Below are 18,800 nucleotides of genomic sequence, written 5' to 3' on the forward strand. Positions count from 1 at the left end.
TCTAAACTGAAAAATTAGAAACATTTTGAAATAACTATGTGTTTCTCATTTTCTCTGGTTCAATTCAGAAAGTCTCCAGAGGCCAGCCCTCGGCTTCTCTGATGTACTCTGACTTGCTTACTGGATCTTGTGAGCAAGAACAAAAGGGAAGATAAAGGTTTTTTCTCCCTTTAATTCGAGAAGCAGCAGAGCTGTTGACCTTGAAATAGACCTTAATAATCTTTTGATATTCTCTTTACCTTTATGTAATAAAAATTTCCCCCAAATCTCTGTAACTTTAAAAGGCATTTGGAGGGTGGAATTCCTTTGTTTTTATGTTTATATTTATCTATACTGGATTTTTTCTTTTCAGTCTTTTATATGGCTAAATATGGGGTTCTGGATGGTAAAAATCAATGTCATTCAAGAGTTTTCTTCTTTTTTCCTATGGCAAATTTTACTTGTCTTCAAACTCAAATATCAACTCTTTTCTTGGGCTTTCCAAATCCTTCATTGCTAGATATATAAGCTCATCCTCTATACTTTTAGTGAATCGTATTGACGTATCATAAATTGTAACTAGAGCTGACCTTTAAACAACACTGGTTTGAACTATGTAGATCCACTTACATGCAGATTTTTTCAATAAATACAGTACAGTACTGTGGATACAGCACCCCATAACCCTGGCATGATTCAAGGGTCAACTGTACATATTTATATGTTCAAGTGGTCCTGAGCTCTTTATCAGCAGAAACTCTGTCTTGTTTTTCTTTCTTGTCTTTGTGGTTTTTCCTCTATAGTTTAGTGGAGAACCTAGCTCATAGTAAAGACTCAATTGATTTTTACTAACAAACAATTGAACAAATTAATAAGTGAAATTCTAATCTGCTTAAAATATCAGGTCTGAGACCCTTTGGCATGCTTGTCACTAGCAGCAGAACACATTGCGTATAAAATTTTACCATTAGGGCTCTAGTGTTTTCCAGGATATAAATCCGAATTTCTATTTGATGCCTTCCACCATTCTTACCCTTATAGGGCATGTCAGGATAACACATTCAGTTTCCATTTGGGCTGCTTGTTACATTTCATGACTCATATTATGGCTACATGATGGCGTTTTAAGTATATTTGCTCACAGTTTGTAACATTCCCATTGACTTTCTGCAGAACACTTTGGAATATGCTCTGACTTCTGGCTGCCACAGTGCATTCTGAATTGGTCTGCCTGGGACTCCCACAAGATTGTAAATCTTATTGGACAATACATGTTTCCCAAACTATTTCCTCCCACACTTCTAGAAGATGTTAAAATAGATTATCCATGGGAAAAAAAAAAAGTCAAATATGCATATTGGCCTTTCAAATGCTCTGAGAAGTCCTGAGTGGAGAAACCTAGATAAGTTCCTTTATATCAAAGTTATCCAATCTTATTTGACTGTGGACTCTTTTTTTTTTTTTTTTCAATATGGTAGAACATTCATTGAACAGTAGAGTTTTGTAGGACACAGTTTGAGAAACACTATCCATAAGTTTGCTCCATTTATGGCCCTAAACCAGTTTTGTTCCCAAAATGTGGTTTGTGCTTTTCTGTATCAGTGCTTTTGTTTGCATTTGCAACTCTTTTCTTCATATCTGCTTGTCTCAATTCCACTCATATATTAAAAGTCTAGCACAATGGCTCATCCTCTACGAAGTATTTTTGTTGGTCTTTGATTTTTCCATACCACTTCCTACAACTTTCTTACGGCTCTTTTAATTTTATTTCTTTTATGATCAGTTTACCTTTCCTCTTCCCAACCACTGAATATTTTGGGTTTGAACCTCTGGTCGGCACTTCTTTTACTGGATGTGTCAGTTGGCAGTCTTGTTGGGAACACAATTTGCCCTTGATTGATTCAAAGGAAGAGACTTCAGGAAGTAGCTACGTGTAGAGGTGAGAACAGGGTTGAGGAAGACACAAGGACAGAGGGCACCCAACATCTGGCAACAGAGAGAAGTCATCACCACTGTTAAGGCGGGAGATGGAAGGAAATGCTGTAGCCCCAAGAGGTGACCTCCTCAGAGGGAACCTATGGCCAGAGCTGCATGGTGGCCTCAGCCATTGCAAGGAAACCGTCATGGAGGAGGGATGGAGTGGGACATAAACACCCAACCTCTTCTCCTCCTACCCTCTGATCTCTGGAGCCTGCCAAACTCAGCTCATAGCAGAGCTGGGTGGTAGTGTCATGGGCAAAGCTCAGCCTTGTGGATACAGAGCAAGGCAGAGAAGGTAGGGGAATTGCCAGGGTCGGGGTGGGGGTGGGGGGTTGGAGAGGTTGGGGAGTGGGCAGAAAGTAGCCAACACACTGGGAAAGCCTCTGTTTCCTCATTTGCAAAATAGGGTAGTGACAATGCTTTTCTCAGAGGATCATAGTGAGGATTAAATTAGGAAATGTATCAAAATTGTAACCTGCTGTATGGTGCCTAGTTCTCTAGTCAGATTAGTTACTTAGCATTATTATTATTATTATTACTATTATTATTTACTCAACTCTATGGATAGCTACTACTATAAAAGCTAATTGAGGAAGAGATCTTGTGTTGGTTACTCGGTAGCCCTTTCACATCTGGAACAAAACCCCACTTATTGTAGCAAGACCCCACATAGAAAATATTTTATGGGTGATGGGGAGCCCTTTTGAATGGAGACAAGAGGAAAGCTAGTTTGGCTGCTTTGACTGACATCGTCAGTCAATCTGACCTTGAAAACAGGCCGAAAAGCCAAAGAGCTAAATCTGAAACTTATTTCGTTTTCAGCAGATGGCCTGGCACTTCTTAGGTACAACTTCAGGCCTCTGGTTTTCCTTCCCCTCGGTGGAAAAGGGAGTTACTAAAAAATCAAGCCAGCTCTCCAGGACCAGCACCCCACAGCCATGCCTGGGAATGGCCTCTATCTCTCATGTTTTGAAAGCAAATTCAGGATGGCCGGCCAGAGGGTAAAGCAGGAGGGTTTGTGTCTACAGAGCAATTTGCTTCCTGTTCTTTCAGATCAGTAACCTGTTTTATTTCAAACACAGGATCACCTGGCTCCTGCTGCCCTTGGTACACAGATGAGGGAAACCGCAAGAATAATCACCCTTGTTCTTTTCACTTCAAAGCCTGCAGAGTGCCTTGCAGGGCTAGCTCTCTGCCTGAACCAGGGAAGCTGATGCAAGAGAAAGCCCTTTCATAGGAGCCTGGGGGGTGGGGTGGGGAACTTACCCTCACGAAGTCAAGGGGTTGTCGTCAAGGGGTTGTCGGAGCTGGTGGCCACAGAGCTACCCTCTGCAGCAGCTTGTGCTCTTGGAGGAAGTGCAAGTTTGGAGGGTGCCGGGCTCTGGAGAGCAATGAAGGTCATGCTGGGAGGAGATTCCTGTACTGACACCAGCAGCTGCAGGTAGGGACTTCCTTCAAGGAGGAGTGACTTTTTATCCGGGTTTCCGGCAGACTAAAATTAGTGAGAAGAACACTGAGCCTCTAGATCCTGTGGCATCTGTAAATGGTTGTTCACATTATTGCCCCTATACCTGAAAAATCAAGACATGAACCAACACTATTAATAAGTGGCTCTGAAGTCACTACACTCCTGAACCTCACACTCTCCTAGTGGACCTGAGCTTGGGTCCTCTGGCTTTTCCTGGGGTACAAAGATGTGTCTCTTTACTCAAGGCTGGCAGAGGCCCTCATCGGACAACTGTGTATAGTCAGAGGAAGGGCATACTCTCCAGATAAGTGATGAGTCCACTCCATCAAACAGAAGGATCTTAGGTAACAGAGTGGTTTGGGGATTATGCTGCCAATATGCTTCTTAGCCATGTGACACCAGTCATTCCAAGATGCCATGGTATTTTTTGTTTTAATGTTGAAACGAAAAAGGCACTCGGCTCTAATCTGGGAAGACCCAGGAAGGCCCAGCCCAGTCCTAAACTACGATGACTTCACCATTGTATAAATAGCATATTGGTAAAGTGAGGTTAGTCTAGCTACCTTCCCTTTCAGGACAAGAGATAGCAATGTATCTCCCTCTCTCTCTTTTGGTTACAGTGCAATAAAATTAAACTATTAAATCCTTAAAACCTTTCTGCAGGAAAATTAAAAACAAATAAATGACAAGTTTTTGATTTATTAGACTACTCTTTGAAGAGTTGATTGCTGACTTCAAGGCAAATTCCAACCTTGGTAGCAGCCCCCCAACCTTAGCTCCAATAGTGATTTTATTACCAACCCTTTCATCCCCTGCCCAATGATCTCAAAGCTTTGGGAAAATGAGGTTCACTCAGAGGTTGGGTTTTCTTGATCTAAGCTTGATAGGAATCAACCCTTGTACTGCTCTAATGCCTGCCTGACTAGAGGAAAAAGGATGAGCGAACCAATAAAGTTGTTTTGTGAAAATTATGGATTAAAAATTTTTTGGGGGGTGCCTGTGTGGCTCAGTCAATTAAGCACCAGACTCTTGATATCGGCTCAGATCATGATCTTGGGGTCATGAGATGGAGCCCCACATTGAGCATGAAGCCTCCTTGAGATTCTCTTCTCTCTTGCCTTTCCCCCTCCCCCCCCTCTCTCTCTAGAAAGAAAGAAAGAAAGAAAGAAAGAAAGAAAGAAAGAAAGAAAAGAAAAGAAAAGAAAAAAAATACACATGTATATATTTGGGAGGGGGGCACCTAGGTGACTCAGTCATTAAGCCTTGACTCTTGATTTCAGCTCAGGTCATGATCTCAGGGTTGTGAGATCGAATCTCATGTCAGGCTCTGCACTGAGCTTATGACATTGGTATGGTTAGAGTTCACCTTAACAATAGTCACTGTGTATTATCTACCATGTACCAGACACATCCCACTACTTATTGCATGTAACCAAATAACCCTTAAGTTACAGATGGTTAAGTAACATTTCTAGTTTGAAGTGTTGGAAAGGGAATTCAAACCCAGGACACTCTACCCCAAATCTATATATCATAAAGTTAAATTAATATTAAATTATATTAAATTAATATTGTTTGTGCTGGGATGATTTTAGATACAAGTAATGGAAAACCTTGACTCACACTGGCTTAAAAAATAAGGAAATTGAGTATCTCACATATCAAGAAGTTCAAGCATAGGGTGTGGCTCCAGGTGAGTGGCACTCTGCTTCTCTTGCCTCTATGCTTTTCTGCATTGTCTCTACTCTTAGGCTTGTGGCAAGATGGAGGGAGAAAAAACAAGCAGACACCATATATAATTACATTCAGGAGAACAAAAAAGGGGGGGGCTTCTCTTCCTATGTCTCCCTTTTGGGAGGAAGAAATTTATGCCCCTCCTTAGGCCTCTCCGCATATGGAAATGGTCAGAATCAATGGTCATAAGACCTTTATTAAATCCACCACTCTCAAGGGAATGAGTTGCCTTAGTTAGCCTGAGGTGAGCTACAAGGAATAATTGCAAGATCACTGAATGGGGTGGTGGTGAGAGATCTTGGGTTTTAGTCCCGGTTCTATCATCTACTTAGTTATGGAAATTGCTGGTTGCTTAGCCTCTCTTAGACCTCACTTTTTCCTTGTTGGTAAACATGGCTGATGATTCTTATCCTACTAATCTCACAAGTTGTGAAATAAGAATGGAGTAATATCCATAGAAACATTTTGCAAACTATAACACACAACTTAGATGCATATTATTGTGTCTATTAACTTGGTTCAATGAGAACTGTTGGCCATAAGATACTTTTTCAATCACACTCATGTGTGGGGCATGATCATTATCCAGATGATAATTTAGAATTGTTAAGGCTTTGCCAAAGATTCACCTAAATTTTACTTTTGTGCCAGAAAATTAATAATGCAAAAATGTGAAATTCAGTACTTAAGAAAACCATATTTTAAGCACCCTCATGTACTCCAATGGGATATGGTTATATATGGATAGGTTATTTATAAGTTATTTTTTTATCCACTAAAAAGCAAGTTTCCTAAGAATCTATTAGACAACCTCTTTTGGGATGCCTGGGTGGCTCAGCGGTTGAGCATCTGCCTTCTGCTCAGGGCGTGATCCTGGAGTGCTCGGGTTGAGTCCCACATCGGGCTCCCTGCATGGAGCCTGCTTCTCCCTCTGCCTGTGTCTCTGCCTCTCTGTGTGTGTGTTCCTCATAAATAAATAAATAAAATCTTTTAAAAAATAAAATAAACAACCCCATTCATTTATTTATACCAATTCAATAAATATATGTGAAACATTACTGTACAGGGTGCACACAATATGAAGCCCAAGCAGACCCTATCTGAAAGAGGTAGCTATCTAGGATGGAAAACTTCTAAAGACAAGATAGAATAAATCCCCAGTAGCTGTGATAAAATATAGGAAGATAAGAGGAAGTGAGAGGTAAAGTCCTAAGGAGTGAAGAGATAAGGGGCTGTAAGAGATAAGGGAATTGATGTGACTCCCAGCTGTGGAGTAGGGAAGGCTTAGGACAAGGTGCCATTTGATGAGGGAGTAGGGAGCTTTGGACATGGGAATAGCAAGTTCACCTTGGCTCTACCTCAGACTTGCTCTGAGGACTTTAATATTCAATCAGAATGCATAATCCTTGAGTATCAGTAGCATAGAACTACAGTAGAAATAAAAGTTGGAAAGGTAGATATTGCAGCCAGATTATAGAGGGGTTAGAAATGTAAGGCTGAGAAATCTGACCTTTATTCAGTAGGTGTAAGATAATAGAAAATATATATATATATTGGCTTCTGCCCCAGTTCCTGAAATAAAACGCCTCAAAAACTTGCAATTTCCTAAGTAATCAGAACACTAGGAGCATCTTTTATTCTATTTGGTCTTGGACTTCAGTTCCTAACACAAGGCTCTTGAAACCCTTATAATTTCCTGAGTGATAGGAGTGTCTTTTGTTCCTTTTTTTTTTTAAGATTTCATTTATTTATTTATTTATTAATGAGAGAGAGAGAGAGAGAGAGAGAGAAGAGACACAGGCAGAGGGAGAAGCAGGCTCCATGCAGGGAGCCCGATGTGGGACTCAATCCAGGGTCTCCAGGGTCTCCAGGATTTCAGCCCAGGGCTGAAGGTGGCGCTAAACCACTGAGCCACCCGGGCTGCCTGTGTCTTTTGTTCTAATGAGGGGACTCTGAGTGGGCTCCAGGATTGTTCCTGGGTGAGGGCTGGTGGTCAGAAAGACCAAGGCATGATTAGAAGTTTGGCATGTGTAGCCCCCTATTTCTCATGAGAAAGGAGAAGTCTGGAAACTGAGTGAATGATTGGTCATGCCTGAATGATGAAGCCTCCATAAACCATCAAAAGCATGAGGTTCAGAGAGCTTTCAGATTGGTGAACATATTCATATATCTGGAGCACACCCCAACTCCACATGTACAGAAGTTACTGCACTCAGGACCCTCCCAGACCTTGCCCTATGTATGGCCGTTCATCTGCATCCTTTATTATATCCATTAATACTTTTGTCACAGTAAATGTTTCCCTGTGTTCTGTGAGCCACTCTAGCAAATTAAACAAACTTGAGAAGAAGGTCAAGGAAATCTTGGGGACCTACTACTTGCAATCAGCATCAAAATGGGGGTGGCAATTTTGTAGGACTGAGCCTTTAACCTATGGGATTTGACACTATTTCCAGGTAGATAGTGTCAGAATTTAATTAAATTGTAGGACACCCAGCTGATGTCATGGAAAACTGCTTGGTGTGGGGAAACGCCTACCCCCATGATTGGTGGTCGGAAGTATCAGAGGTGAAGTGTTCCATGTGAGTAGTAAAGGAGACACACAGGGGGTAAGACTAGGTTTTTGTTTTATTTTGTTAAATTCAGTAGGCAGTGGAGAGTCAGCAAAAGTTTTTTGGCAGTGGAGTGAGTGTCTTCATTATAACTGTGCTTATTGAGGATAAATTGGGCAACTTCTGGGAAGATAGAAGGAGAGAAAGTGGAGCCTGAGGGACAAACTAAGAGACTGCATTTTCAAGTGAGAGGTCATGAGAATGTGAACTAGATTATGAGCATTGAGGTGGGGATCAGCCGATGAATATGAGATATTTTGGATAAAGAAATCATAGTTCTTGGTAGCTGATATGAAGACCAGTCCACCAGTTGGGAAGGGGAGAGTCAGGAGTCTTTCATTTACAAATGATGAAAAGTCCATACAAACTTGCCTACACAGAGAAGTGAATTTACTCATTCACTTCACTGAAAAGTACAGAAAATAGGTATACCTAGGGCTCCAATGACATCATCGGGACTTTGGCTTCCCTACCACTCAGTTTCTCTTCTGTGCTGATTTCACTTTATGGCAGCCCCCAGAAGCTACTAATTTACGTTTCCTGACAATTAAATGTGGTGAAAGAGAAAGTTTGTCTTTCCTACAAGTTCCAATCAACATCCTGGCCCCACTTCCTGTTGCACATTCCTAAAGCAATCCCTCTGCTCTAAGAGATTGTTGCAGATTGGCTTAGACCCATATCTGGTCTTTTCTACCAGTATTTTAATAATTTATTATTCATGTTCATGAAGACAGCCTAACTGTAGGCCACTGTAAAACATTGCCGTGTGACCAAAATCAGGTCTCATTCTGATGAATTCTTGCTAACAAAAAGATACGGATTCAGAACACTGATGGCTCCTCATCCCATTTTGTCAACTGTAATAATTTTTGCAGGCAAGTTGCTCAAGAATCTGGCACATAGCTGAGCTCATAAAATGAATAAAACCAAGGCTATTTCTAGGGCAGTACTCAAACTGGGCAGTAGAAACACAACATAAGTGCCAGAGGGATTTCAAGTCTGGGAAAGAGGAGAGAATTGTCTGAGAGGGCTGGGCAGAGGACAAATCATTGACCTAAGTCTTGAAGTAAGTATAAGTGTTGCTTCAGAACCATCTAGGCAGAGCATTGAATGCCAGCCAGATGTTGACAAGTCATTTGTATTCCATTTGAAACGGGGTAAGAGCTGTAAAAATAACATAGGGCCATTTGCCTGAACTGAGTAGTTTTCACTTTACACGGTACAGGTGATGTCTAAATGGTGTTTTTCAATTAAAATTTTACAAAGTGTTTAAGCACAATAGGAAAGCATACCTCATTCAGAAACCTCCATGGACATACCTTTGGTAGAGAAAAGGCTCATTCTGTGAAGTGAATCCATCAATCTGTAAAGTGAATCTTCCCCCCTCCCGCCCCCCACTTTAAGGAGTGCATATCTATCTTCACATAACGAATTTCCTCGAAAGTCAGGTATGTACACCTGAACTACATTATGAAAAAGTGAGGAATCCCATTATGAAACTTACAAATTTGGGGTCTTTTTATAATGTTGAAAATGTCAATTTGAAAAGTTGTTAGGGATCCCTGGGTGGCGCAGCGGTTTGGCGCCTGCCTTTGGCCCAGGGCGTGATCCTGGAGACCCGGGATCGAATCCCACGTCGGGCTCCCGGTGCATGGAGCCTGCTTCTCCCTCTGCCTGTGTCTCTGCCTCTCTCTCTCTCTCTCTCTCTCTCTCTGTGTGTGACTATCATAAATAAATAAAGAAAAAAAATTCTTACAAAAAAAAAAAAGAAAAGTTGTTAAAGGCACAAATGCAGCTCGAATCAAGTTATTAGTGAAAAACAAAAAACAAAAACAAAAGAAACACACAAACACTGCATATTTTTAAACATATGGCAAAGCTGCTCTTTCACCTTTCCAGAATAATCATCACCTTGCTGATACAAATTACTGTAACATGTAATTTAGCACAAGATCAAAAGTTTGAAAATGAGAAAAGACAATCCTGGTGGAACACTTGATTTTTGATTCGGCAAAGCAGACTGGTACGCTGGTCTGGCCAGAGCCCAGCCTTCCTGTAACCACCAACAAGCCCTGTGGGGCTGAAGGCTTGCAGCAATATGTCAGTTTGATTTGCAAAGCCCAGGAGCCTCTTGGCTCTCATTAGGCTGCTAAGGATCTTCCTGAAAGAAGCACAGCTGTTAACAACAATGCTGAGAGAAGACCCTGGCTGGCAGAGAATCACTTTTACTCAATTTTGCAGGTTTCCAACTGGGGACTGGGAAGACTAGAGGGAGCTGGAGGGGGAAAAAGATGATTTTAGTGATCTGTATTCCCTTCTTTTATTTAAATGGCCCCCATCCAGAATTAAAAGAAGGGACAAGAAAAAGAGCTTGCGTTTGGCCACCTGTACCTGGCATAATGCCTGACACACTGTACAAAAACTCAGTGACAATCTGTTAAATAAATGAGTGAATGGCTGAGTGATTGGGTGAATGGATGGTAGGTTGGGAAAAGTGCACTCAGTGTGACTTTTTGGGAATGGCCTGTAGTCTAGCTTTCTTAGGATCACAGGATGGCAACTAGTTTTGGCTCCTGATTGGCTGAGAGACAAGGAATTATTCAGAAAGCTTACTCATCTGAATCATCTGAATCTGAGGCCTGGGTAACTCCTTTCCAATCTTATTCTGAAATGTCTCAAACTCCTTTCCCACAGAAAACAAGCTCTGGGAAAAGGAATTCAGGAGCCATAGTCAGTAAACAGAAGCAAAGGTCCAACCCTCTGTTGAATATACAACTTTTCAATCATCTTAACGTTGGAAAAATTGTTAATGATTGCACAGTAGAAAACCAGAGAAACTATTTGAGGTTGAATGCCAAAATGATAGCCCCTTCCTCCCCAGTCTAAATTCCTACTTGTTAAAAGGTGAGGCTCTGGAGGACGGGAAATGTAGGAGGAAACCTTCTGATGCCGCCTGGATTGCTTAGGCTGACTTCAGACCTCTGCAAATCTGCAGATGGGCCATGAAGGGCTAAGCAGGATCATGCCTTCTGTTTCCCAACACTCAATATTTTTATTTTGGTGGATGGTCAGGTTCACAACTTCTAGTTTTGTCGTTAGATCTGAACATCGGGAATCAAAAAATTTTGAAGGGAAAAATAGGAGGAAAAAGACAGAGGTATTTCAAGAATCAAAATGAGTTTGACCTATACTGAAAGACCTTAATGGGAGCATGGGAAAGAACATTCCAAAGCAAGTCTTGGGTGTGTGTGCATGTGTGTGGGGTGGAGGAGGGAGAGGAAGAGTGAGACAGGGAGAGCGGGGAGAGGGATTAAGATTGGGAAATGATTTCTGAAGACCTCTTTCCAGTCTGGTTCAGATGGGACTGTAGGAGGAACACACATCCCTTTGGAAACTGATGGCTCAATGATGAAGGTCCACGAGGCCCCTGTGCCTTTGCCTTGAAAGCTTGTTTGCTTTAGCAGTTTAATAACCTGGAGGCCTTCACCTGGCATCCCTGGATTTTTCTCTCACTGAATGTTCAGGAACCCTTTTCAGATATTATTAGAAGTTTATGAGCTCTGCTTCTCTTACATCTTGAAGGCCAGTTGGTGACTCAGTTGACCCTTTAGACCCCCACTCTAAGCCCAATGCCTCCCCCTGAGTCCCTGGGAGTCCCTTCTCAGTTCTCTTGTCCTTGATGTCCTCAGAGAGGTAGACAAGAGGGACACCTGGGTGGCTCAGTCGGCTAAGCATCTGCCTTCGGTTCTGGTCATGATTCCAGGGTGCTGGAATCAAGCCCCATGTTCGGCTCCCCACTCAGTGGAGAGCCTACTCCTTCCTTTCCCTCGGCCACTCCCCCCAGCTCATGTGCTCTCTCTCCCTCTACTGTCTGTGTCTCTGTCTCTCAATAAATAAATAAAATCTTAAAAGAAAAAAGAGGTAGACAGGAGCTCACACAGAGTTTTAAGGCATTTTACTGCTAATCACTCTTACAGAGTTTCTCAGCACTCAAGGGACCTTCATGAAAATGATTGGAATTGGGATCCCTGGGTGGCGCAGCGGTTTGGCGCCTGCATTTGGCCCAGGGCGCGATCCTGGAGATCCGGGATCGAATCCCACGTCAGGCTCCCGGTGCATGGAGCCTGCTTCTCCCTCTGCCTGTGTCTCTGCCTCTCTCTCTCTCTCTGTGTGACTATCATAAATAAATAAAATTAAAAAAAAAAAAAAGAATACTTCTATCTTGAATGCATGGCTTCCAAGTTTGCCTTGGAGACCATTTTTAAAAAAAAAAAAAGAAAATGATTGGAATTGTTTGAGACTCTCAAAACTCTTTTTTTTTTTTAAATTATTTATTTATTTCTTCATGAGAGACACAGGGAGAGGCAGAGACATAGGCAGAGGAAGAAGCAGGCTCCCCACAGAGAGCCTTATGCAGGACTTGATCCTGGGGAATCCAGAATCATACCCTGAGTTGAAGGCAGATATTCAACCACTGAGCCACCCAGGCATCCCTCAAAACTCTTCTGATAACATTCTGTTTCTTGACTTAGTTGCTGGGTGCAAAGGTATATTCAGATTGTGAAAATTCAACAAGCTATATGCTTACAATATATATAATTTTCTTTTTGCCCATTACATTCCAGTAAAATGCTTTAAAAAACCACCCACAGGCAGCCCGGGTGGCTCAGAGGTTTAGCACTGCCTTTAGCCCAGGCCCTGATCCTGGAGACCCAGGATCGAGTCTCACGTCGGGATCCCTGCATGGAGCCTGCTTCTTTCTCTGCCTGTGTCTCTGCCTCTCTCTCTCTCTCTCTCGGTGTGTGTGTGTGTGTGTGTCTCATGAATAAATAAATAAAATATTAAAAAAACAAAACAACAAAAAAACACCCAAACCAAATGAATCAGAATCTCAAGGTTTTGGGGCCTGAGAACTAAACTCCTCAAATGATTAAACTTTGAGGGTCTTTGCTAGAAGGAAATAAATGATACAGAAATCACAAATATTCAAAGACCATTATACCAGTGCTAATGAATTGTGTTTCCTAGCCTTTTACATCTACTCATTCAAGAATGCCTATTCCCTAAGTGATTGTTTTGGGGCCGTGATGGACTAGGTCCTGGCCCTCCTGCTGTTGAGGGACCCTACTTGACCTAGATATCATCCCTGCCTTGCTGGAACTCACTGCCTCCAGGAGGAGATAACGAGTTAATTATCCTGATGAAGGCTGTTTAGTGCTAAGGGAGGGAAAATATAGGGTGATCTGGGAGCCCTGGAGAACCACCAACCATATAACCCTTGTAGGGGGTGAATGAAGATCACAAAGACTTACAGCTTCTGCTTTTAATCCTAGAACAGCATGCCCTGACTTTACTCCCAGCCATGGAGGACTGCCCTTCCTTTCCCTGCCCTTGGGGATGGCCCCATCTACCAGCACTTGGGACTACAGGACAGGCAGGGAGGAAAACAGACGTCAAGAGGAGACTTGCATTATGGTTTAGAGCACAGGCTCTAGACCCAGGGTTCTTCAGTTCACATCCCAGCTCATTTGCTTAGTAACAGTGGGAATGATTACTATAGTACCTACCTAGTGGTATCATTTACTTCTAGGTGTGGTTACTATGGAGAGTAAGTGGACTGCTATCCATGTAGTGCTCATGACAGTGCCTGGTATACAGTTAGTGCTGTATAAGTGTAGCAGCCATGACTGTTATTGTTGTAATTATTATTGTTGTTCTTCAGTATATCATCAGATGTCCACTGATCATGAGTGGATTAATTACATGTCTGAGAACTTCCAGACAGGGTGACACCCATCTCAGTGGGATCAGGCCACCTACTGGAATGATTCCCTTGGGGCAATTCCTCCCAGCCTGTAAGCAAATGAGCCAAACAGAAAAATGCTTAATTCAAACAAAACAAAAGTTTGATGATTCAACAGGAGGAAGAAGGGAAAAATATCAGTCACAGTCATATAAGTGCCGTTCCCACAGGCTGTCTCACCATGCTGGGGTGGAGGCAGCGTTCTTGCACCCTATCCATGCAGCTGTTAATGTTACTCAGGGAAATATTCATAACAACAAGAGATTGGAATCATGCGGTGTTTGCTCCAAAACATTCAGTGGACTTACATAAGGACAGCTTTCTTCTCCTCCTTACCACTTGAAGGAAATTCACAGAAGTATCCTCTGTTACTGTTCATTTTCCATTGATGGAAAAATGGAGGCACATCCAGAATGGTCAAGCTATTGGCTCCAGAGAAAACCCAGGCTTGGCATCCTTGCCACCTAACTCCAAGGAAGGTGTGTACCATGAGAGAGCCAGACAAGCAACTCCTGGCAATATATGAAGCCTGATGAGTAAAGGTTCAGGATAGACAGAGCTAGGGGCCCACATACAACAAAATGGCAAAATTATACAAAGAAGAGTTTTTGAATTGGACAGGTCTGGATTTGAATCCTGGTTCTCTCAGTATTAGGGCCTGAAAGTGTGTCATCCATCCCCCCACCCCCCACCCCCGTTCATATGTTGAAGCCCTGGTGTGGCTATATTTGGAGTTAGAGTCTCTAAGGAAATATCTGAGGTTAAATGAGGTCATAACGGTGGGGTCTTGATCTAGTAGGATTAGTGTCTTTAGGAGACACTAAAAAGCTCTCTCTTTCTCTATGTGCAATGCGCTGAGGAAAAGTCATTTGAAGACATAGTCAGAAGGTGGTTATTTGCAAGCCAGAAAGAGAGGGCTCACCAGAAACCAAATTAGCTGGAACTTTGATCTTGGACTTACAGCCTTCAGAACCGTGAGAAAATTAATTTCATTGTTTAAGCCACCCCATATATGGTGTTTGGTTATGGCAGACTGAGCTGTCAAAGACTGTCAATATGAGTTCTGTGACTGAGCAAGTACCTCTTCTCAACTGCCATTTCCTCTTTGGTCAAATGAAGATAATAGTAATCATACTTCATGAGATTGTTACAGTGATTAAATGAGGTAATGCATTCAAAGAACATAGCCAAGGGACCAGCACACAAATATTAAAAAACTTATTCATTCACCCTCTTTATTAATAGACGTTGATCAAGTACCTGATTTCGGGCCAAGCGTTGTTCTGGGTGCAGGAAATGCAGGGATAACTAAGAAAAATAAGATGGAGTTCACAGTCTAGCTGAGGAGGCAGATGATAAATAATTGTGGGTTATAATAGATGTCATGAAGAAAATAATCAGGTATATGATAGAAAGTAATCCAAGGAGGCCATTTAAGACAGGGTTGTCAGGGAAGGTCTCTCTGAGGAAGATATTTGAGTCAGGGACTCAAGGAATGAGAATGTGCCAATTATCTGAGGAGCTGGCGAACAGGTATTCCAGGCAGAGTGAACAGGTGCCAAAGCCAGGAGGAGAAGGGGCTTGGAGCGCTCCACAGCAGAGAGCGGCTGCTCTGAATGGAAGGTGTGAGATGGGAGAGAGAGGGAAGCAGGAGACAGTGTTTGCTGCTCCTTATGGGGTTGTTTCTATAAGCAGTGGACAGCTTTCAAACAACTCTTTGGGGGGAATGATACGGACTGATATGGGGTTATAAGAGCTGACTGGCTGTTGTGTGGAGAATGGATTTGAGAGATATGAGCAGAAGCAAGGAACCACGTTAGGTGACCTTCATGCAAGTTTGGGGAAAGAAGACAGTGGTTGAGATAGAGGTGGGGAGAAAAATTCAGGTGTTGATTAGGATAGCAGTAGAACAAGCGTTAGTGCTGGATTTGAAGGTGCTGAGGGGAAGGAAGAGTCAAGACGACTCCCAGGATTTCATTGGCACTTAATGTTAACTGAACATGGATGAGAGAGGGTGGGGGAAGTTGGGAAGAACAGGTTTGAGAGTCTCAGGGACCTGCAGAGGTTTGCAGATCACAACTGGAGAACTGCTAATCTAGGGAATACCAGGGATATTTACAAAAGATGAGGTGGAGGGTGCAAATAAGGGGATGGAGCATTGATATAAAAATGACAGTTCTGTTTTAATAAGAGAGGAGGCAGGAAGACATTTTCTTAGAAGTAATTTCAGGCCGTTCTTCTCTACTAGCATGTGTTTTCTCAGTGAAGTACAAGTCAGTGTCGTGCCCAAGACTGCGAATCCGAGAAACCACCAAGGAGCCGACATTGATGCAAGCGCAAGAGGTTTTATAGCAAGCTCGAGCTTGGGTCCAAGTGTACCCGACACAGTGGAGCAGGGACTTGGACTCTGAAGTGGGTTACAGCTGGGTTTTTTTATAGGCTGGTCTAGGGGATTTTCAGAAGGGGTGGAGGAATTTCTCAAGTTCTGTTTACATTTTGATACAGGGCTTTTAAGGCCATTGAGCTCTGTTCTCATTCTAATATGGGACTTTCTACTTGTTGTCTTTCTGATATGGGATTCTCTGCCTAGGGCAATTCTGAGCTCTGTTGTCTTTCTGATATGGGATTACCTGCCGAGGACATTCTGCAGTTTTTCCTATAAAGTTCAGCTCTTATTCACAGGGGCCTAAGATGGCTGTACTTGTGCTAATGCTAAACTTGAGGTGGAATGGCCTTGATTTTTCTCGGCCTCCACATCAGGATCTTCAATTAAGAAGGAAAATAATAAGAATGGGTAGGGGGAATTTAAGGAGAAAAAGAAAGGTGTGAGCTCATTGGCTTGGCAAGTGGGAAATGAATTTGCTAGAGAAGCATAGTAAATTTTTCAGGCAGTGCTCATTTGAGGTTTGTGGGCATGAAATTAAAGAGAAACCAGTTGGCTGAGTTTTATGCTTTTTTTCCTGGGAATATTCAGCTGCTTGAGTAGAGGCACAGAAAAGGCACATAACTTGGTTCAATGACTACTGAAGTTTTTCTAAATGAGTACAATGGGGAGAGCAAGAAAGAGAGAGAGAGAAAATCAGTTGAGCAAAGGCAGTGAGGTTGACTGCAAGGGAGGGATTGTTTAAACTGGGTAAGAAGAATATGAAGATGAGGGTGAAGGACAGTAGGAAAGGGACAGGGAAGGTAGCCTGGAAGTTTTGATAAGGAGGTTGTCAGGGAGTGGGATGTTTGAAATCAGGGCGGAGCTGCTCTCAACAACAAGGTTTAGGGTGGGACCATGGGAGTGGATGTTTGTGATTGGGGAAGGTTGAAAAAAGCAAGGAACAGAGAGGGCAGGGATTTGGGCAGTCCATTCATGTGTATGTTGAAGGGATCTGGAAGATGACAGGTAGGGTAGGAGACTAAGACCTGAAGCCTGAAAGCAAAGCCTTCAATGAAAGAGGGAGGATGAGTGCCTGGTGAATGGAGGAATGGAGGAGTAGAAATTTGACAACCGCAAGGCATGTGTGTAATCTGGAGGTAGGAGCTTCCAAGGAGCTGCAGTTTTAGAGAGAGGAAACTGGGAGCAATGGTTTAATAGGTGGAAGACGGGCAAAGAGGATACTTACCCTACCTCCTAGCCCCAAGATACACTTAGTGTGAGAGAGAACAGGGCCTTGTGAGGCTGTAGGAAAAGAGTGATCTCAGGGGAAAGATAGGTTTCCACAAGGCCAGGAGAAGAGGGAGTAGTCAGAGCAACGAGAACACGGAGGAAGGAGTTTGTGGATCACGGATCTAACTCTGGAGGGCTCTAGGAAAGGGCTTGAGAGGAAAACGAGGAGTAAAGGATTGGATTGAATGGTAAAAAATGCACAGTACTAGCCTTGAACCTCTGTGACCTCTTGAGATGATCTCTTGATTCTCTTCCCTGTGAACCTCAATGGGACATTAAGAGAGAGGGCCATGGAGTATTCTTCTTTCAGGTCAGCCTGGTATTGCTAAGTACAATTACCATCACCCAGCTCATCTCTCTGCCTCCGGGCATAACTAAATATAGATCGTCCTACTTTAAGGTCTCCCAGAGAAAAAGATTTTATAATTTCTCTCGATAATGTGCTCCATAGTTTAACAATCAGTATCAAGGACACTGCCTGACACATAGTAGGTGTCTAATAAGTATTGTTTGAGTTAATTGAATGCATTAATGGTGTCAAGATTTTTCCTTTTATCTCCTTTAATTTACTCATGCTGTGGTGTTAGTCTGTTGTCCTACTGTGACAAAATGTATCCCACAATCATTTTCCTATTTTATAATTTCCAATATCACAGATAAGCTGTATAATTTTCTGTTCATATGTTAGTACTATTGTTACTTAGTTATGTCATATCTGTATCTTGGGTCTCCTCAGCTTGATTTAAATACCCTCAGGGGATATTTAAGTGGTTTGCTGATTCTCTCCTCCATGGCATTTAGCCTAATGAAGGCAGAGAGCTAATATTTACTAATTGCTTTTTGAAAACAAATCAATATACTCTCAAATTAATTCTTAAAATAAAAAATGCTTATTTGAAAATTCACGTTTATTCCTAGACAGCCACTGACATGTCCCATGAGCCAACACCTGACCTAACCTCCAGACTGCCTGGATACAGACTGTGACTTACTAGTTGTGGGACCTTGGGCAAGATCCCTAAGGTTTCTGTACCTCAGTGTCCTTGTCTATAAAACGAAGCCAGTTAAGTTATTACAAATTTTTTGTGATGAATAAATTAATATGTTAAGTACATAATCATGGAATACTTTAATAAATAATAAAAAACTCAAGCTAGATCACTAAAATGCCCATTGGTCTATTCAAGAGACTATTCAAGAGACTGTATTGTGACAGAACAGTTAGGCACACCCTCTACAAATAAAATATTATTAAATGTTTCACTTCTCAGGTAATTAAAATAAGACCAGATCTGTGAAGTTAGCATAGAAAAAACAGTGACCTCCCTTTATAAAAAGGAGAAACATGAGAAAAACCTAGCAACCTAAATTGAGGCATCCTGAAATAATGACAGGGACTGCCGAAAAATGAGAGTCCATAGCATGAGGCTGAAGGCTTTGAGAAAATGTTTGCTGTATACAATTACAGAAACAGAAAATGCTGCATCAAACACCATAGATGAAGAAAGAGCAGAAAAAAAAAAAAACAGAAAATATCATTGCACAGCTTATTGTTTCCTTCACAAGGAA

The 18,800-nt window shown here is 42.2% G+C and overlaps 1 protein-coding gene across 1 annotated transcript in view; it reads left to right on the top strand.

Moving 5' to 3' along the window:
* Positions 1–3,345: 3,345 nt before the first annotated feature.
* The window catches only part of ME3 (malic enzyme 3), a 293,266-nt gene continuing 277,811 nt past the window's right edge, over positions 3,346–18,800 (top strand). Inside the window, exon 1 of the mRNA XM_038568363.1 lies at positions 3,346–3,400. The gene's annotated coding sequence lies outside the window, so the exon portion shown is untranslated. The remainder of the gene's footprint in view (positions 3,401–18,800) is intronic.

This window comes from Canis lupus, chromosome 21 (genome assembly GCF_011100685.1).
Source record: "Canis lupus familiaris isolate Mischka breed German Shepherd chromosome 21, alternate assembly UU_Cfam_GSD_1.0, whole genome shotgun sequence".
NCBI lineage: Eukaryota > Metazoa > Chordata > Mammalia > Carnivora > Canidae > Canis > Canis lupus.